The 18,914-nt window shown below is 40.9% G+C and overlaps 1 protein-coding gene across 6 annotated transcripts in view; it reads left to right on the top strand.

The window, feature by feature from the left end:
- TRIM2 (tripartite motif containing 2) overlaps positions 1–18,914 on the top strand; it is a 100,590-nt gene that overhangs the window by 48,735 nt on the left and 32,941 nt on the right. The window contains exon 1 of one of the 6 annotated variants that reach the window (XM_072121092.1): positions 13,485–13,975. The exons of the other annotated variants lie outside the window; for them this stretch is intronic. The gene's annotated coding sequence lies outside the window, so the exon portion shown is untranslated. Of the gene's footprint in view, positions 1–13,484; positions 13,976–18,914 lie in introns of those variants that run through there. 6 annotated transcript variants of the gene reach the window in all.

The raw sequence follows: 18,914 nt of genomic DNA, 5'->3' as shown, positions 1-18,914 counted from the left end.
ATCCAGCAATATGTCCAGATCCTGCAGGATGCACCCGAACCCCAGACCGGAACATAGAGTTTGGGTCCACTCATCTCTACTTGAAATTCTCTAAGGATAAGTAATTGTTTGCTATGAAGCAAATGAAAATATAGTCTAAGACCTATATTTCTCGGCTTACCCTAGTGCTATAGGCCGTAGATTCTAAAAGCTCTTGTGATATTTGTGTTTTGAGCACAAGTCATGCTGCACCTCAATCAACTTACATGTCCATCCAACATTATGATCTAAAAGTTATTGTTGTCAGGACTGTGGAGTTGATAAACCAAACCTTTGACTCAGACTCAATTTCCCTAACTCCGAGTCCCAGTCCCACATACATCGGGCATGTTTAAGTGATAAAGGCACAAAACACACGGACAACATTTTTAACAATTTCCGAATATAGAGGAATTGCCTCATGAAAAGACAGATTTGAACAGTTGAGCTTTCGATATCAGCCTTTTCTCTGAGAACAGTTTCACATCATAATGCTTCATAGTCTAACAGTGCTAGATAACATGAAGGCCTTGCTTTCTTACCTATTGTACTTTTTCATGTATGTGTTTCTGTATCTATGAATTTTAGATGTTAGGAAACGGTTTTCCCTCATATTCTATATATAGTGTATATTATCAGAGCAGCTCAACTCTACAAACATGAGGGAAAGCAAACTCAAACATAACACAGTATATAGAGAGACAATCCCTCTCACTCACATCTCCAGGACTTCTCCTGAGCTGCACCAATTTTCTGGAATGTCCTACCCTGGACTATCAGACTTATACCTAAACTCTAAAGTTTCAAATGTATCCTTAAAACCCATCTCCTTATGCTAACTGCATGAAATTTCAACTTTCTCTTTACTATTCCATCCTATATCCTCCTCCTGATGGTTATCTGGCAAATGCAGATATACCAAGCTCTAGGCTTCTCTGCAATCCAATTGATCTTGGACTCAGTATATAACATGGCGCCTGATGGCTGGTTCAAGAAGCAGCATTTTTATTTATTACATTATTGTATTCTGTTTCCTTATAAAGAATGGCTGGACCATTATACAAGCTCTTATACTTCTTGTGTCACAACTTCATCCTCATAGAGTTAGACTGTAAGCTCTTGTGAACAGGGGCCCCACTCCTATTGTTCCATATGAATGTTATAACTCTGTAATGTCTTATTTTATTTGTATATGTCCCCTATGATTTGTAAAGTGCTACGGATTACAATGGTGCTATATAAATGTAAATAAAGATTTTTTTTATTAATATTAGTTTTCATTATCATTCTAGCAGTTCTAAGATAAGTGCAGACACATGAGGTGGTGAGTAAACACACACTGTCCTCTTGGGTGGAAGTCGGTCGCAGATAATTTTTTTATATTTATAATCTTATAACTAAACTTTTATAAAAAAAATTGCTGAAAGGGGTATTATCATATGGGCATTCACATTTAATTTAATCTGTCTACCATATAGATACATTTCTTAAATTGGAATGTACCTTGCTGAAAATAATTTACCATAAATACATTCCTATGGTTCATTATAAACAAGATAGCTGTCCTTGGATACGACCACTGCTGCTGGAATGATTGTGCAAAGAAACAAATTGAGTGACCGGGAGTTTCTGTATGCCCCAAAACTCTCCAGTGACGATAAAAGCTGAATCCAGGTGGTCAGGAACCTAAATAGTGGTCGTATTCAAGGATGACTATTTTGTTTCAAAGGGATATCATGCCGACATTCATGGGAAGTTATCTTCATACAGGTACATTTAATTGAACATCCAATTGAAAAAAATGTTTGTATATGGCAGATGAATTAAGTTTAATGTGAATACCCAGATGAAAATACCCCTTTAAGGCACTTAAAATAGACACCAATCCAAAAGGGAAGTGGTATGCCCAATTGACTTTTGAATGTCAAGCCTGCCTTCCTTGTAGAACTGACTGGAAACCGCCAGCTGTGACCTCCAAAGTGTACAAGTAAGACAAGTCTAAAAAGAAATGACAAAATAAACCAATAATAAAAAAACAAGGGAGAGAGGGAGAACCATCTTTATAGGTGGCAAAGAGGAAAAGGTGGAGACAGGCAACTGCTCTTAAAGAGGACCTGTCACCCCAAATTAGTGCCCCCATCCAAACATACCTAATGAATCTCCTCCCTGGCCCCTTTCTAATGCTGCCCATTTCAAAGTCCTGACATTAATCAAACTTTAGTAATCGGCGTTATAGCATATGACACATAACATACTTGATGTCCGATCGACGGGCGGGCTTATTCATTAGGGGCCCGTCCAGGAACTCCTCTTCTCCACAGGCCACCACTCCCCCGGCACCAGTTCTTATCCTATGAACTAGATGCCGGCGATTGTGGCAGCGTGACGATTAGAGCACAGGGGAGTGGCGGCCTGCGGAGAAGAGGAGTGTCTGGACGGCCCCCCTCATGAATAAGCTGGACTGCTTGTCCGTCGATCGGACATCAAGTATGTTATGTGTCATATGCTGAAGCGCCGATTACTAAAGTTTGAGTAATGCCAGGACTTTGAAATGGGCAGCATTAGAAAGGGGCCGGGGAGTAGATTCATTAGGTATGTTTGGATGGGGGCACTAATTTGGGGTGACAGGTCCTTTTTAAGGCAAGTTAGAGGGGAGTATAAAAGAAGGGGGGGGGTAACACTGCTATTGCCCATCTACAGGAGATGCTAGGTGGCTTGTTTCTGATTAAAAAAGCAAAAATTTATAGTTAAAATATTTATTTACAAATTCTATTTTTATGAAAAAAATCTGTAGCTTAAAAAAATGGTAAAAATGTCTAACATTTACAGGGGAATATTTACAAGAGGCAGGATTGTAGTGGAAATTTTGTAGTCTGCAAATCCATTCAATGCATACGAATATTATTGTTTTGGTAAATTTGGAATGAATTTTCACAAACCCCATTTCTAAATCGTCCTTATTGAAAATATCTTTTAAAAATTTCAAGACCATTCAAGATGACAGGAGAGAGAAAATTCCTTTAAAAAAGTGCAAAAAGTGTAGAGCAAACAATCTTATCAACCAGATTTTCAATCTCGCTATATGTACTGTCAACTAGAATTCAGGTTTAGGTCGACATTGCTTATGAATTGAGGACCTTTTCCATATGGATCTAAATTATTTGTTTGTATAGGCCGTAAACATCCAGAGTGAAAGTAAAAATGGTAAAAATTAGAACTATAAACCTAATAAAGATTAGGGGAGAATGTATCAACAGCTGGGAATCATGTGCCAAAGGCTTTAGGAGGAGATGTTAATGAGGGGATTTTCCACTGGTAAAATTGATGCTGAAATCAACCTACCATTGAAGTCAACTGTAGGCCACAAGGAGCAACGTACCTTATATTCTACTAAATATCTAAATCTTCTTCAGAGAAGCCAACAGTGGATCATTGCCAGGAATTTGACACATCATTTTCTAGTAAAAATCCATATTAAATTCAGTCTTAGGCTGCATTCACACTACAGTATGGGGGACGTATATACGGCCGACGTATATGCGGCCGATATCAACCCCCATACACTTCTATGGGCTCGCGGCGCCCTACGGGAGCGGTACGGTACAGCACACTTGCGGCACCGTACCGCTCCGTAGCCCGGGAAAAGATAGGACATGTCCTATCTTTTCCCGTATTGCGGTGCCGCGGCCACACATCGCTATGGAGAGGGGCAGGGGTGAGCTGCACTCACCTCCTCCTCCTCTCCCCGCGCTGCCATGTGCCCGCCATGCTACGGTGCGGCAGGCACACTGCAGTGTGAATGTAGCCTTAGAGTTTTTTTTTCCAGGGGCATCTAAAATAGGGTCATTCATTACATGATGTCTGGCATTTTCCAGTTTGGTAATGGACATGTGCATGTCACTGTTCCACATGAATATTTTTGGATGTTTGGTTTGATACATTGATAAAGTTGTGGAACCCTTTAGTTACTAAGAAATTTATGTTATAGAATTTTCTTTCTTATAGGATTTTTTTAAATAAATAAAATTTTTAAAGAGGTTAACCTGCCTTTTTTGTGGGGAGTTGCAGGTCTTTTTATTGTAAAACTTTATTAAACCTCATTATAGCTTGTATTACATTGATGCCTTAGGCATGGCCTAATTTGAAGATAATGGGGCAGACTTTGTTAGGAATGCATCTGCACACTGTTACCATATTGCAATTACAGATAAGCTGACCCAAACTCTAAGGTCAGGTCCGGGCTTTGGCTGCATCCTGCGTGACCCAGACATATGGATGAATTAGGACCAAACAGCCAATCCAGCAATATGTCCAGATCCTGCAGGATGCACCCGAACCCCAGACCGGAACATAGAGTTTGGGTCCACTCATCTCTACTTGAAATTCTCTAAGGATAAGTAATTGTTTGCTATGAAGCAAATGAAAATATAGTCTAAGACCTATATTTCTCGGCTTACCCTAGTGCTATAGGCCGTAGATTGTAAAAGCTCTTGTGATATTTGTGTTTTGAGCACAAGTCATGCTGCACCTCAATCAACTTACATGTCCATCCAACATTATGAACTAAAAGTTATTGTTGTCAGGACTGTGGAGTTGATAAATCAAACCTTTGACTCAGACTCAATTTCCCTAACTCCGGGTCCCAGTCCCACATACATCAGGCATGTTTAAGTGATAAAGGCAGAAAACACACGGACAACATTTTTAACAATTTCCGAATATAGAGGAATTGCCTCATGAAAAGACAGATTTGAACAGTTAAACTTTCGGTATCAGCCTTTTCTCTGAGAACAGTTTCACATCATAATGCTTCATAGTCTAACAGTGCTAGATAACATGAAGGCCTTGCTTTCTTACCTATTGTACTTTTTCATGTATGTGTTTCTGTTAGGAAACTGTTTTCCCTCATATTCTATATATAGTGTATATAATCAGAGCAGCTCAACTCTACAAACATGAGGGAAAGCAAACTCAAACATAACACAGTATATAGAGAGACAATCCCTCTCACTCACGTCTCCAGGACTTTTCCTGAGCTGCACCAATTCTCTGGAATGTCCTACCCTGGACTATCAGACTTATACCTAACCTCTAAAGTTTCAAATGTATCCTTAAAACCCATCTCCTTATGCTAACTGCATGAAATTTCAACTTTCTCTTTACTATTCCATCCTATATCCTCCTCCTGATGGTTATCTGGCAAATACAGACATACCAAGCTCTAGGCTTCTCTGCAATCCCATTGATCTTGGACTCAGTATATAACATGGCATCTGATGGCTGGTTTAAGCAGCAGCATTTTTATTTATTAAATGATTGTATTCTGTTCCCTTATAAAGAATGGCTGGACCATTATACAAGCTCTTATACTTCTTGTGCCACCCCCTCATTCTCATAGACTGTAAGCTCTTGTGAACAGGGGCCCCACTCCTATTGTTCCATATGAATGTTATAACTCTGTAATGTCTTATTTTATTTGTATATGTCCCCTATGATTTGTAAAGTGCTACGGATTACAATGGTGCTATATAAATGTAAATAAAGATTTTTTTATTAATATTAGTTTTTATTATCATTCTAGCAGTTCTAAGATAAGTGCAGACATTCATTCCCGTCTGATCTGTATGGGAGGACCTTAAATACTGAGCATGAGAAAAAATTGCACCCACATTCATCTCAACTAAAGCCTCGTAAACCCCTAGATTTGTAATAGAACAGACATTTATAGGACATTCTATAATTTCTGATAATAAATAATAATAATGAAGAAAATATTATATTATAAGTCGGACCATTTTATTCTGACTCTGACTCCACCAAAATGGTCTCAAACTACACGACTCTACAGCCATGATTGTGGTGTGAAAACTTGATAGGATTTTCCACTAAAAGTATTCTAAGTTATTCTACTTATAATTGGGTCTTCAATTGACCTTCATTTTGACAAATACTACATTCTTAAAAGCAAGACTCTTTGATTTGTGATTTGTGATGGCGCCTCTGACGCAGATGTGTAGACATTTATAGGATGACCTGGAAGCAGTAGTCATGAACAGCCCAATAACAGGTTATTCATCTAAATGTGACAACATTCCAATAAAAGATGTATTTCATTGGTATACATTGAATATTATTCCATACTGACTTCTCCGAATAGGTAAAGGTGCCTTTAAATCCATCCTTGTAAAGTTGTATTCCATGGATAAATGAGACATGTGTATAATAGTATGCAAATGACTAAACACTTCTTCATTCATGTGATGGACATAATGATATTCATGGCTTGTAGATCACATCTGTGTTACTAACTGGCTTATATAAATGACTGTTTTATCTATTATTTGCTTGTCAGTTTTATGGCTAATTACCTTTTATAGTATATTGGTTTTATTGCCATCTACTTGACCTTTTTTTTTTTTATTTAAAACGTGAGCTGAAAAATAATGAGAAAAATTTTCCTCCAGAAATTAAAACATAGATGAACAATTACAAATACTGCACTACACTACAAAAATACTCTCACTACAACCTCCTACCCCGCCTGTCAGACAAGTCACGATGAGTAGGCTGAGTATGTATGATTAGATTAGAAGCTGTTCTTATAATACTTCTTACCTGCTCTGTGCTTCTGGGTGGGAGGCTACTATTAGGCCCCCGCTACACTTTTTTTCATGCACACAACAGTGCAAGATCTATTCAATTGATTTTTTCACATGCGCAGCAGCAGGCTATAATTTTGAGAGAGACACGCATGAAAACCCCCCCCCCCATCATGTCTATGGAAAAACATCAAAAATGCATTTTTTATTGATCCATTGCTATACAAAATATTTCTCACTTTCATCAATTTTTTTTAACACCCTTGAAGAACACATTAAAAACTGAACAAAACTGAAAGCAAAAAACTGAAACATTCAACAAATTCTGACAGAAAACAGGCTATGGGGCTTATTTACTAAGGGTCTGTGGACGCTCCTTTGTCGGACTTTCCGACGTTTTCGGGTTTGCACGACTGACAGATATTTAACAGGGGATTGTGTCGCACGTGATTGGATTTTGGCGCAGTTGCGATGGCTTTCACACTACAGAAATTGGGGGTTGTGCCAACGGACGATCTGACTGATTCGGACTGAGTCCGGGATTTAACTTTCAAATCGTGTCGCAAGATCACGCACTTACATACACCAGGAAGACGATGGTGAACTGTGTCGGACCTGAGCGGTGAAGCGCCACATGCAGGATATCGGGCGCACAATCTCAGTGAATCGCGGCACAGTGCATGATCGTCGGACAATGCATTTTCTGTGAACTCCTCCGGATGGGTAAGTAAATGTGCCCCTATGTATCATCCTAAAATTAGTTTTTGTGGATCTGCAAAAACAAAAATGGCAGAATCCATGGAAGGGCCACATGATAATGTTACATATGAAATAATCTGCTAGTACAGAGGGCACACAGATGACACCTCTGTGTCGAGTTGCAAACTGAGGCAGCAATAGGACTTGGTCCAAGTTTTCTACAACCTCCACACAGATCTGCAGAAAACACATGTGCATGAGTCCATTTAAATTAAATCCCCCCAAAATAACAGATACCACATGGACAAAAACAATGTTAGTGTACTTGTAGGGTTCCCTTAGGCCTTATGCACAAGAATGTAGCTTGCATGGCCCATGTATGAGCCGACTGCCATAGCCACAAAACATAAAGCAGATTCATTTCTTGTTGCAACATCCCACACCGGGGCCTGGATTTTCTAGTGGCCTAGAGGCAGGCGGGGCCCAGAATGCTGGAGTGGCTGGCTAGTGCCACCCTAGACACACTGTGGTCATGGTGCTTGGTATGGGGATCGGAGGGCTGACCCACTGCCTGGCAGGTCTCCAGCAGGTGGCATGTGAAAAAAATATGGAGGGAGAGTCCGATGCAATGGTTTCTCCCTGGGGCAATGCTGAGGTGTCTGTAAAATGGATCCCTGGGTCATGGATGGGGAGCCGGTGATGGTAAGCAGCCTTATCCAGGGATTAGACGGAGGCAACGTTGTGCAAATCACCTCAAGGTTCTTTATTCAACTTTGAACAGTAAGCAATAGCCAAACAGTAGCAGTACATTCAGCAGGCTGGTGAACTAGTGGAATGGAGTCCAGATTGTGGACCTCTGCTCTTGGGCTTAAGTCTCCTGACTTGCCCTAAGGTATCAGGCAGTGGCCTAAGGTACCTCTTCTTCGCGGTACTGGGTCTGGAGGAAAGCTCTACAGGAGCTTCACACTGGACCTGCTTCTCTATCTACTGACTGGATTCCAAGACCATGTGCTCCCGCTCTCCAGGGGTTTATATACTCCCTTGGTCAGGTGGTAGCACTCTCCAATCAGCTTCCAGCTTGCTTCGCAATAGCAAAAGAAACACCATTGGACAATAACCTTTGGAATTGTTAACTCTTGCCTTACCAGGCAGTGGCTAACGCTGCAATTACAAAGTTCTCCAGTACTTAGAGACCTCCTAGAGAGGTGATTAGTCTCCCTAACAGCTCCTGAAATGGAGAGGGTGCTATTCGTAACTACCACCTTGCCTGTGCGTTGGCAGGGGTGTTGCACTGTCCATGTTTGTGGCTCAAGCAGTGTATTCTCATGTCATCAGAGTGTGAGGTTGAATAACACACAGGAAAGAAACAACAGACCACATTTGTGTTCATAATGACATATTCTGCTGACAAACATTCTTAGAGATTTGACAGTTTCTTAAAGGGTTACCCCATTTACATGTCTGTGGCCATGTAATACAAATGATTCATCTCCTTTCTATTGGTTGTAAAGGTTCTCAAGACATATTGGCATAAAGTACAATATGACCTAACTTATTCTGTTTGCATTTCAGTAATGTATTGATATTCCTTCTTATACTCATCATCTGAATACAAAAGCAAATTGATGTAATAAATATTGCAAGAGTAAGGCCAATATATTATTAAGCATCCCACACCAGGGCTTCTAAGAATCTCTTCACGGCTTAGAATCTGGGATTTATTATTCTTGTTTGCTGCCAAATGAAAAAAAGTAGATGTGACCTATATAGACTGTGAATTTTCACATCTCACAGAACATTTTGTTACTGAGGATCACAATGTAGCCTCTGTATATATTAAAACTATAGCAGGTTCTTTTGATCCCTTTTGATGTCTCCGAAGGTGCCGGAGGGACCGGGTTTCTACCATATGCTGGCGCACGAGCACTGTCCCCCGTTGACTGTCCCTAATGCCTTGGGTTATTGTCCATTTGGAAGACCCATTTGCAACCAGGTTTTAACTTCCAGGCTGATGTTTTGAGAGGTTGCTTCAGTATTGCCGATGCCATCTATTTTGGAAGTCTACCAGTCCCTTCTGAAGCTGAATAACCCCACAACATGAAGCTGCTGCCCCGGGTTTCATAGTTATGATTTGGTGTTCCCAGGCTTGCAAGCTTCTCCCTTTTACCTCCAACAACACTGATCATGGTGGCCAAACAGTTCAATTTGAGTTTTGTCAGACCACTGGACATGACTTAAAAAAAACAAAGGTCTTTGTTCCTCTGCACATTTGCGAATATTAATCTGGCTTTTTTATGTTTATTTTCGAGTAATGGCTTCTTCGTGGCAGAGTGGCTTTTCAGTCCATGTATATACAGTACTTGTTTCCCTGTGGATAATGACTCTTACCAGCCTCAGCCAGCATCTTCACAAGGTCCTTTGCTTTTGTTCTTGGGTTATTATGCAAATTTTGGACCAATGCATGTTCATCCGTGGGACACAGAATATGTCTCCTTCCTGAGTCAGATGTAACCCCAAAATGGAGCTATAGAAAAATATAACTCATCTCACAGGAAACAAGTTCCTACTAAAACAGTCGATTGATATCTATTAATATGAGTTATAAGAAAAATAATTACTCTGACAGTGGCTTAGTATTTTAAACAATTAAACTTGCATGGATCCAGCAAAGTCAGTTTAGTTTATTCCAACCACGATAATGTCTTATTCACAGCCATAATACATTCTGCAGAATAAGGCCTCATAAACATGACTGTCTTTAGTGTATTCCCCAAAACAAACCTTTGTTTACAGCTATACAGTTGGATCTAAATCTGTATGGGCATAAACATAACCCTGCAGATAATCCTTCCTTGTTTCTATGTCCTATAAAGTCGAACTGTCAATTGTATGCCACTATCCTCTTGTGGTCCAGAATTAGAACATTTAGCACTTTTAGGGTCTAAAAGGCTCACTCATTTTATACTTTGTTAAAGTTGCCCTCAAAGCTGCGGGTCATGTGACCTCCTGGGCCGTAGGATTCAGTACTTCCTTTGATGTCCAGTATCCCACGGGTGGATTAATACTGCCATGGGCCCTGGACTGTATGAATATTATAGGCCCTACAAGTCTTGAATTGACCTCCTTCATATGGTACTAGAAGTAACTTCTTGGGAAATGTAGGATGTGTCCTTCAAAGGTCCTGAAATGGCTCTTGTGTACATGTGTATTGAGAGCATTAACAGATATACAAGGATTTCATGGGGGAAGGTCCTTCTCAGTATAAAATTTGTGGCCATGGGTTCCCTAGAAGGCTTGGGCCCCAGGCTATTTTAGGGAACAGGAGACTGTTTTAGTTTCTCAATTTTTAACGTCACCATGTGAGTTCACTGTAAAAGGGTCCACTGAGGCTCTGTCACCCAGGGGCCTGCTGAAACCTGGAGCCAACCCTGCATGTATCAAAGGGCAATATAAACGCTATTTGTGAACGTGACCTCAGTCCTGTGGTCCAGTGTGGTAACTGCTACAGCCTAAGGCTGCATTTAGATGAATGTATGCCCACACGGCTACGGCCGGGGGGGGGGGCATACGTCCGGTGCACTGGAGTGGAGGAGAGCTGACCCCTCCTCTCTCTATAGAAATGCACAGAATACGGGACGTGCACATGGGAGTCAATGCGGCTAAGCTCCTATTGAAATGGGTGTTGATCTGCAGTAACCTTGCCTGGCCACAACATTGAGAACAGAGCTGCTCGCGTTGTATTCTGTTGCAATCTGATATTGATATTTTATGGAGAGATTATCAAAAAATCCAAGCACTGTGACTGTGGTAATCTTCTTGTATTTGTTATCGATGGCCCCATTCATTCTAAAATCTATTTTTTTATTAATCTATTAAACTTATGCTATTGAGCCAGAGGGGGCGTTACCAGACCCCTTTCATGTTGCAGCTTGGCAGACTGTTAGACTGTCTTACCCTTCCCCTTTGCCTCGTCAGTACTTCCCAACTTACTCTGCCTTTCTGTATCCTCATTGCAGAAGAGGATTTCAGTACACAGTGGGAGGTGGAAATGCTCCTTGCACAGTGTAACAGCCTGTGAAGCTGCAGCATTGAGCGGCTCTGGTAACGTATCTTCTGGCTCATTAGCACAATTTTAAAAGTTGATGTAGTAGGAAGGAGTATGAGTAAATGATCCTGGTTTATTGTGCTTGATTTTGATGGTAGATTTCTTTTGAAACCACCCTTTGATTTATTTTATCTAATGAATCATTTTCCTGTCATATATGACTGTGAATATCTGATTGTATTTGTAAAATGACTACAGAAATTATATTAAAAGGATGTACAGTAAGTGGATAGTTCATAAATAAGTCATCAAACCAATGCTGCACTTTAGGTTTTGCTTTAAGTATAAATGACTGGGCTGGATTGATTCACTACAAACAGAATTCATGTTTATAATGTGTAGTGGTAAACGTTATATAAGTGTACCATGTAGTATCTGGAAGTAGGATCTGCCCACGTACATTTTCATTGGGGGGCATGTTTCTTTGATCTGTTTTTCTCTCTTCTTTTTGTGTTTTTTTTTTATTTTTTGGGGGTTTTTAAGTGCATTTTTGCGACTACTCCAGGGTCTTAAGAATTTAGATGGTGGTTGTGCCTGTTGCTGTGTTCCGAAATGTATCTTTTCTTTGTTCTGCAACTTGTATCACCATGGCAAATTTAGAAAGATACATAGCACTGCTAAAGTATCCTGACTTAAGACAGCTTTTAAAAGTCGTATAGGAAAACAAATTATATATTTGACCCATTGGGGCTTATTTATTAAGGGTCGCGGATCACACTTTTGTAGGACTGTTTGCAGTTTTCGGGATTTGCGCAGCTTTGACAGGTATTTAACAGGTGTCTGCGCTGGGATTGTGTAGCGCGCAATCGTTTTTTGGCGCAGCTGCGCTGGCTTTCATGCGACAGAACTTAGGGGGACGTGCCATCGGACAATCTAACTGAATCAATCTGAGCAAGGGATGTAAGATTCAAATTGTGTCGCAAGACAATGCACTTACATGCACCAGGAAGAACTCCATGAGGTGAACTCCGGTGGACCTGAGCGGGAAAGTGACACTTGCAGAATATCGGGCGCACAATTGCGGCAGAGTGATCGTCGGACAATGCACTTTCGGTGAACTCAGCGGACCGGGTAAGTAAATGTGCCTCATTGTGTTTCTAAATGCAATGTAAACGCGACATGTGAAGGTAGTCTGATAGAGGGCTTTTTTTGCACTTTGCTCACATGACATGTCTGGCGGTTTCCCACGTGGTGTTTTTGTCTCTTTTTAAACACATCCAAAACGCAAGTGTGAGGGGGTTTGGACAAAATGCATATGCATTTCCAATAGAACTTGTGCGTTTCCAATGAAACACATGCATTTCATTGCGATTTATTAGAAATACATATGCATTTTCACCAAACCCCTTCCCACTTGCGTTTTGGATGCATTTAAAAACTAAGAAGCCACATGCACAGAGAGAACATATGATAGCACATCATCTTATGCTACCTTCACCCTGGAGGGCACATCCCATCATGACTCTTTTCTGTGTAATTCTGAGACCTTGCTCACATGTGGTGGTTTTGCAGCGTTTTTTTAATGCTTTTCACTTCTGTCAAAGAAACGCGGAAATGCTTCTGTTGTTGCTTATGGATGTCATTTTCCATGCATGCCTCTTTGAATGCGGAACAGACCACACCAAAACCTCACATGTGAACACAGCCTGAATTTCCCAGAATACTGAAGGATATGATTGTGATCCTGTCACTATCTTGCATAGCAGGTAGGTTGTCGGGCCTAAATCCTCATAACAGTTTGCCTAATTAACTTTAATTATTATTATTTAATAATAATTAACTTTAAGACATAATAACATACTGGTCATAGACCGGACAGTTAAACGTTTAGATCGGTGCCTTGTTACAGTGAATTTCATTGGCTATTTGGAATTTTGATTTTGATAAATCTTGTTACTAGATGAGTTTATTCATTGGCTTTCTTTGTGTAGCACGCAGCTTCTAAAAATCTGCTTCCGTCTCTTGAGGTGAAGTTGTGTGGTTATTGTTCCTTGACTCAGCTCGTGATAATCGTGTACTAGCCCCCTCCTCCTCCCTCACTAGCCCACTCATCTCTCTCACTCAGCTGATTGATGCTGGAAGGGTGGGAAACAACAACGAATCTCTTTGCTGATCGCTGCTGCATCCCTATCCCACAATGCTTTGCATAGGCTGCTGCAGTCTTTCAGGACCAGCTCAGGAAGGAAAAAGATGAACTGAATCCAGACCGATGAATCCTATCGGGGACTCCTGTGCAATCGATGACCCAGAACTGATTTTTTTTTTCCTCCTCACCTGATGACGACACATCTGTCGCTTGTCTTCTAGCTGCTCCATTTTCCTTGTACGTCACTGGTGTACCAGGAATTCAGCCTCTCTCATTAACGCAGCCTGCTGCTGTATGGAAATGGCTTTAATACTGTGATTCGCTGTCCCTGCCTCTCCCATCTGTGCGCTTGGGAATTTCTTGTAGCCACAACAGCTATGCTGGATCCATTGGGATTTTTTCTGGCTTATATCTGCGACAGGACTGCTGCACTGGCTGACTGCTGACTGTGTTTTTCTACGACAATGGGTAGGTTTTTGCTATTCGGGTGACATTGCAATTTTGCAAGATACATGGGGTTTGTGTTAGAACACCTGCCTGTATGGTCTAATAGAGATGTACATAGATTAGGGAGGAGGATGTTAAAGCCATAAGCAGAACATATTATATGTAGGTATATATATATATATATATATATATATATGAAGGTACTGTTATCTATATGCTGTGTGTGTACACACATATATAATAATAATAATCTTTATTTATATAGCGCCATTATATTCCGTAGCACTTTATAAATCATATGGGACATGTACAAATAAAATAAAACATGACCGAGCACAAACATTCATATGGAACAAAAATGGAACATTATTATTATTATTATTTTATTTTTTTTTGCAAACAAAAAGCAGCTTCCACCAGGGACTACCACCCCTCCCTCTTTTAATTGCCTGTCTTGTATGGGAGGCACAGGGGATTGTTGGAAGCCTCTCTATTCACAATAGCTTGTTACATGAATGGAGATAGCAGCCCCCTGACCTTGCTAGTCTGACTCATTGGTGTGCTTGGGTGGGAAGCAGCTGGCAAAGCAAAAAAAATGACAAGCTGTTGGTAGCTCCCTTGCATTCCCTGGGAAGTCAATGGAATTTCTTAGAGTACACGATACGTTTGAATTACATAATGTTAATTTATGTTGCATTTTAATGAAATCCTAGTTGTATACACATGTTTTTGCTCCTTACTGCTTTCACCTTTTGAAAAAATGCATTCAGAGGCTGCGTTCACACGTGGCATTTACATTGCATTTTGAAACGCAGTACAACTGAGAAGAGGAGATTTGCCTTATTGCTTATAACAAAACACTATGTTAGGCCCCATTCACATTGCACGTATGGGGACGTATATCTGGCCACAAGTATGGCCTATCCTGATCTCTCCAGTTCTCTGACATGTGCTTGCCTGGCTACGGCGGGGAGAGCACGCGTCCATGTGAATGTAGCCTTAATGTGATGTAAGCGCACTGTATTAACATTGCATTTTGTAAATGCATGTCTTAACAGCAATGTAGTTAGGAAAATCTCTCCTCGGCGTTGTATTTCAAAATGGAATGTAAATGCCACATATGAATGCAGCCTAAAGCTGGTGCCACATGTAGCGCTTTGTCTGTGCTTGCAAACGCAGACAAAGTCGCTCCCACCGGGGCGGGCCTCGGCCCAATCGCATTGGCGTTTCTATGGAAACGCCTGCGATCGGGAACGAAATTAACGCAAAACACCGGCGTCTCGTTCCCGATTGCAGGCGTTTCCATAGAAACGCCAATGCGATTGGGCCAAGGCCCGCCCCGGTGGGCGCGACTTTGTTTGCGTTTGCAAGCGCAGACAAAGCGCTACGTGTGGCGCCAGCCTAAAGCTGGTGTCACACGTGCCGTTTTGTCTACGTTTGCAAACGCAGACAAAGCCGCACCCACCCTATGGAAAAGCCTGCGATCGGGAATGAGCCGCCAGTGTTTTGCATTAAATTAATGCAAAACACCGGCGGCTCGTTCCCGATCGCAACCGTTTCCATAGAAACGGCGATGCAATCGGGCCGCGGCCCGCCCTGGTGGGTGTGGCTTTGTTTGCGTTTGCAAACGCAGACAAAGCAGCATGTGTGGCACCAGCCTAAGGGTGATACCACATATGGCGTTTTGAAACAGTTTTTGGTCCGTTTTTAAGCAATCCGTTAAAAAATGCATGCATTAAAAAACGCATGCGGTTTTTGAAAACGCATGCTTTTTTTGAAACCGCATCCGTTTTTGACAGGTTTTCCAAATTCGCTCCATTAAAAACGGACAAAAACGGATGCGTTTTTGGGCCGTTTTTACTTTTCAGATCATGGAAAACGCATGCATTTTTGACAGGTTTGACCAATTATCTTAATTCAATCTGGTCAAAAACGCACGTGTTTTCAAAAAACGCATGCTTAAAAACGGCCCAAAACCGGCCTAAAAGAGCCACGTGTGTCTTCACCCTTAGGGCTCATGCACAGAACTGGGAATTATGGACGTGCGCTAGCTGTATTTTCTACAGCTACCACATGCCCCCACTCATTTCTATCTGCTCATGCACAAGGTTCCTCAGGGCACCTTCTCACGTGGCATTTTTTCCGCAATGTTTAAACGCATCCAAAACAAGCGTGGGAGGGGTTTTGGCCAAAACGCATATGCGTTTGCAATGAAACCCATGCATTTAATTGGAAACACATGCGTTTCAGGCAGACCCCCCTCCCACTTTTGTTTTGGATGCGTTTAAAAACGTGATAAAAATGCCACGTGGGAAGGTGCCCTCAGCCTGACTGCTGACACATAAAATACAGCAAGTCCTGGACCTGCTCCTGCTTGCAGCCCAGACAGTCTTTTTCAATTGCCACCGCTGGGTGAGTGGCACTCGCCCGACAATGATTCCTATATAAATACAAATGCCGAAAGCCTTTGGCTGCATTGACATGTAACATTTACATTGCATTTTGAAATGCGATAAAACAGCTGAGAAGAAGAGATTTGCCTAATTACATTGAGTTTTGTAAATGCAAATGTTAACAGCAATGTTAATGTAATGTTAACATGTGCATTAATGTTGAGTTAAAGTTATCATTTTCGCTAGCTGCCGAACACAAGCATTTTGGTCAAAACGTATATGCATTCAGGGTAGAATGGTACATGGTACAGCCAGGTATTGCAGCTATCTCCCTGTTTCATCAATTACACACCAAGTGGGTGTGATGGGCCAATGGCAGTGGGGCATTCCTGATTGCACACTAGCTATAACCTGCTCCTAGAAATGGTGCTGGACATATCAGGAGGTTGGAGCCTCTCAGTAGATCCGGTCCATGCAGGGGGCTGGAGTAATATCATACGCTGGCACACCATGTGCTGAAATCCAGCCAAGCACATTGTCATTGATCCTGACCACATTCATGTACTTCTAGCCTTAGGCTGATTTGAATATCAATTTTAGAAAAAACCTTAACAACCAGGCCCTTTTTTGTTTTTGCATTTTTTTTATTTCACTACCCACCTTCAAAAATGTATATATATTTTTTTCTCCATGTAAAGAGCTGTATTAGGGCTTGTTTTCTGTGTATCAAATTGCAATATATAGTGACGGTATTTTATATTCCGTGCTGTGTGCTGGAAAGCGGGAAATATATTCCAAATGCAGTGAAATTGGTGAAATAATGCGTTTGCAACATTTTCTTGTTGATTTGGATTTTACAGCTTTTACTGTGCACCCCAAATTAAATGTGTTCTTAATTCTTTGGGTCGGTGCGATCACGGGAAACCATATTTATATAGGTTTTATAATATTTTCATACATTTACAAAAATTAAAACCTCCTGTACAAAAAAAATCTTCTGCCGCTAATAATTTTTACATACTTTTTTGCCACTTTTGATGACGTTTTGGTCTTTGTCAAAGTTCTTTTGCAGTTTCAGGAACCTTGGAGAATTGCCTTTATTTGTAAAACAGTGACAGGTTTGGGACATATTTCATGTTGTTAATGATATAAATTCTGTGACATGCAGTAGAGGTTCTTTAAAGGAAATTTACCATATGGAATCCCCTTACCGAATTATTTCTAGAGGTAGATTTCCCATCCCTAAACAGGTTTCTATAATTTCTGGTTTGCAGGCTGTGTTAATACAAAAGTTATTTTATTATTATGCGAATTTGCTGCAGAGGCTACTGGGGGCATGTAATGGCCTCTTAAAGCTATTATTGCTAAGGATATTCCATCAATACAATTATGTTTTTATTCACACAGGCAGTATTACCAGAAATGTAAAAAACTGTTTAGGGATGACACTGCCATTGGGAATCTGCATATGGCTCTACTAGTAGGTGGAAGATTTTCTTTAAAGCGAAATCGGTCATCTGGATGTCAGGTTCCCTTAGCCTTTGCAATATTAACCCCTTCCCGCACCCTGAAGTAATTTTATGTAATAAGATGCAAGTAGTTCCCGCACCTTGACGTAGAACTATGCCATGTCCATCGTCCATGTAGGATCCAGGACACAGTAGCTAGGATCCCACAGTAACAGCCTCTGTTTAACCCTATAGACGCCATGGTCATAGTGACCGTGACTGAGACGATCGACACCCTCTGATCCTCCTAAAATGGCTTAGACCAGAAGGTTTTAATTCCCAATCTGATCAATTGAGAATTGTTTTCTAGATTTCTGCTTGCTCTCATTTATTAGCAAGTTTTATTGTTTACTTCCAGTGAATAAATATGTCCTTGATCGTGTGACATCACACAGCTGCAGAACTCCATAGTCACCTGTACTCTGTCTTGTATCATGCTGTGAAACTGCATTTCCCTGACATGTTTATTGCCCACTGTAAATATACAATGAAACTTCCTAGATCTAGAAAACAGCGAGGAATTCATACAGATATTATATTTGAGAATCATAAACTTTTCATTATACAAACAATAATGAGATTTATCAGAAGTTTCTGAGGTAAAACTGTTTTAGTTGCCCATAGAAACCAATCAGAGCTCAGCTTTGATTTCATAAACAGCTGTGGGAAAATGAAAGCTGAGCTCTGATTGGTTGCCAAGGACAACCAGAACAGTTCTACTCCCGGATACTTTTGATAAATCTCCCCTATAATGTTCTCATTTTCTTTGGGAAGGGACATTTATCATTGCCTGTTGACCAGTTTTCTGGCGTACAAGCCCTGAAATAGTCATAATTCCTAGTCGCATGCCACTATTTTTTCCATTATACCACCTCCACACCAAGTGGGCAAGAAGTGAGGTCGTTCTCGGCAGCGGAGTGGGCAGGACTGGCGTAGGTAGAACCTGGCTTTTTGACGCATTCCGCTGGCTTCAGCCTTAATTACATGCTAAGGTTACATTGCGTTTCCACTGCATCTGCTAAAACGCAATGTAACCTTCGCATGTAATCAAAGCTGAAG

Source organism: Engystomops pustulosus, chromosome 1 (genome assembly GCF_040894005.1).
Source record: "Engystomops pustulosus chromosome 1, aEngPut4.maternal, whole genome shotgun sequence".
In the NCBI taxonomy this organism is placed as follows: Eukaryota; Metazoa; Chordata; class Amphibia; order Anura; family Leptodactylidae; genus Engystomops; species Engystomops pustulosus.
Note: the sequence above shows the minus strand (reverse complement) of the source record. Positions and strands in the feature narration are given on the sequence as shown.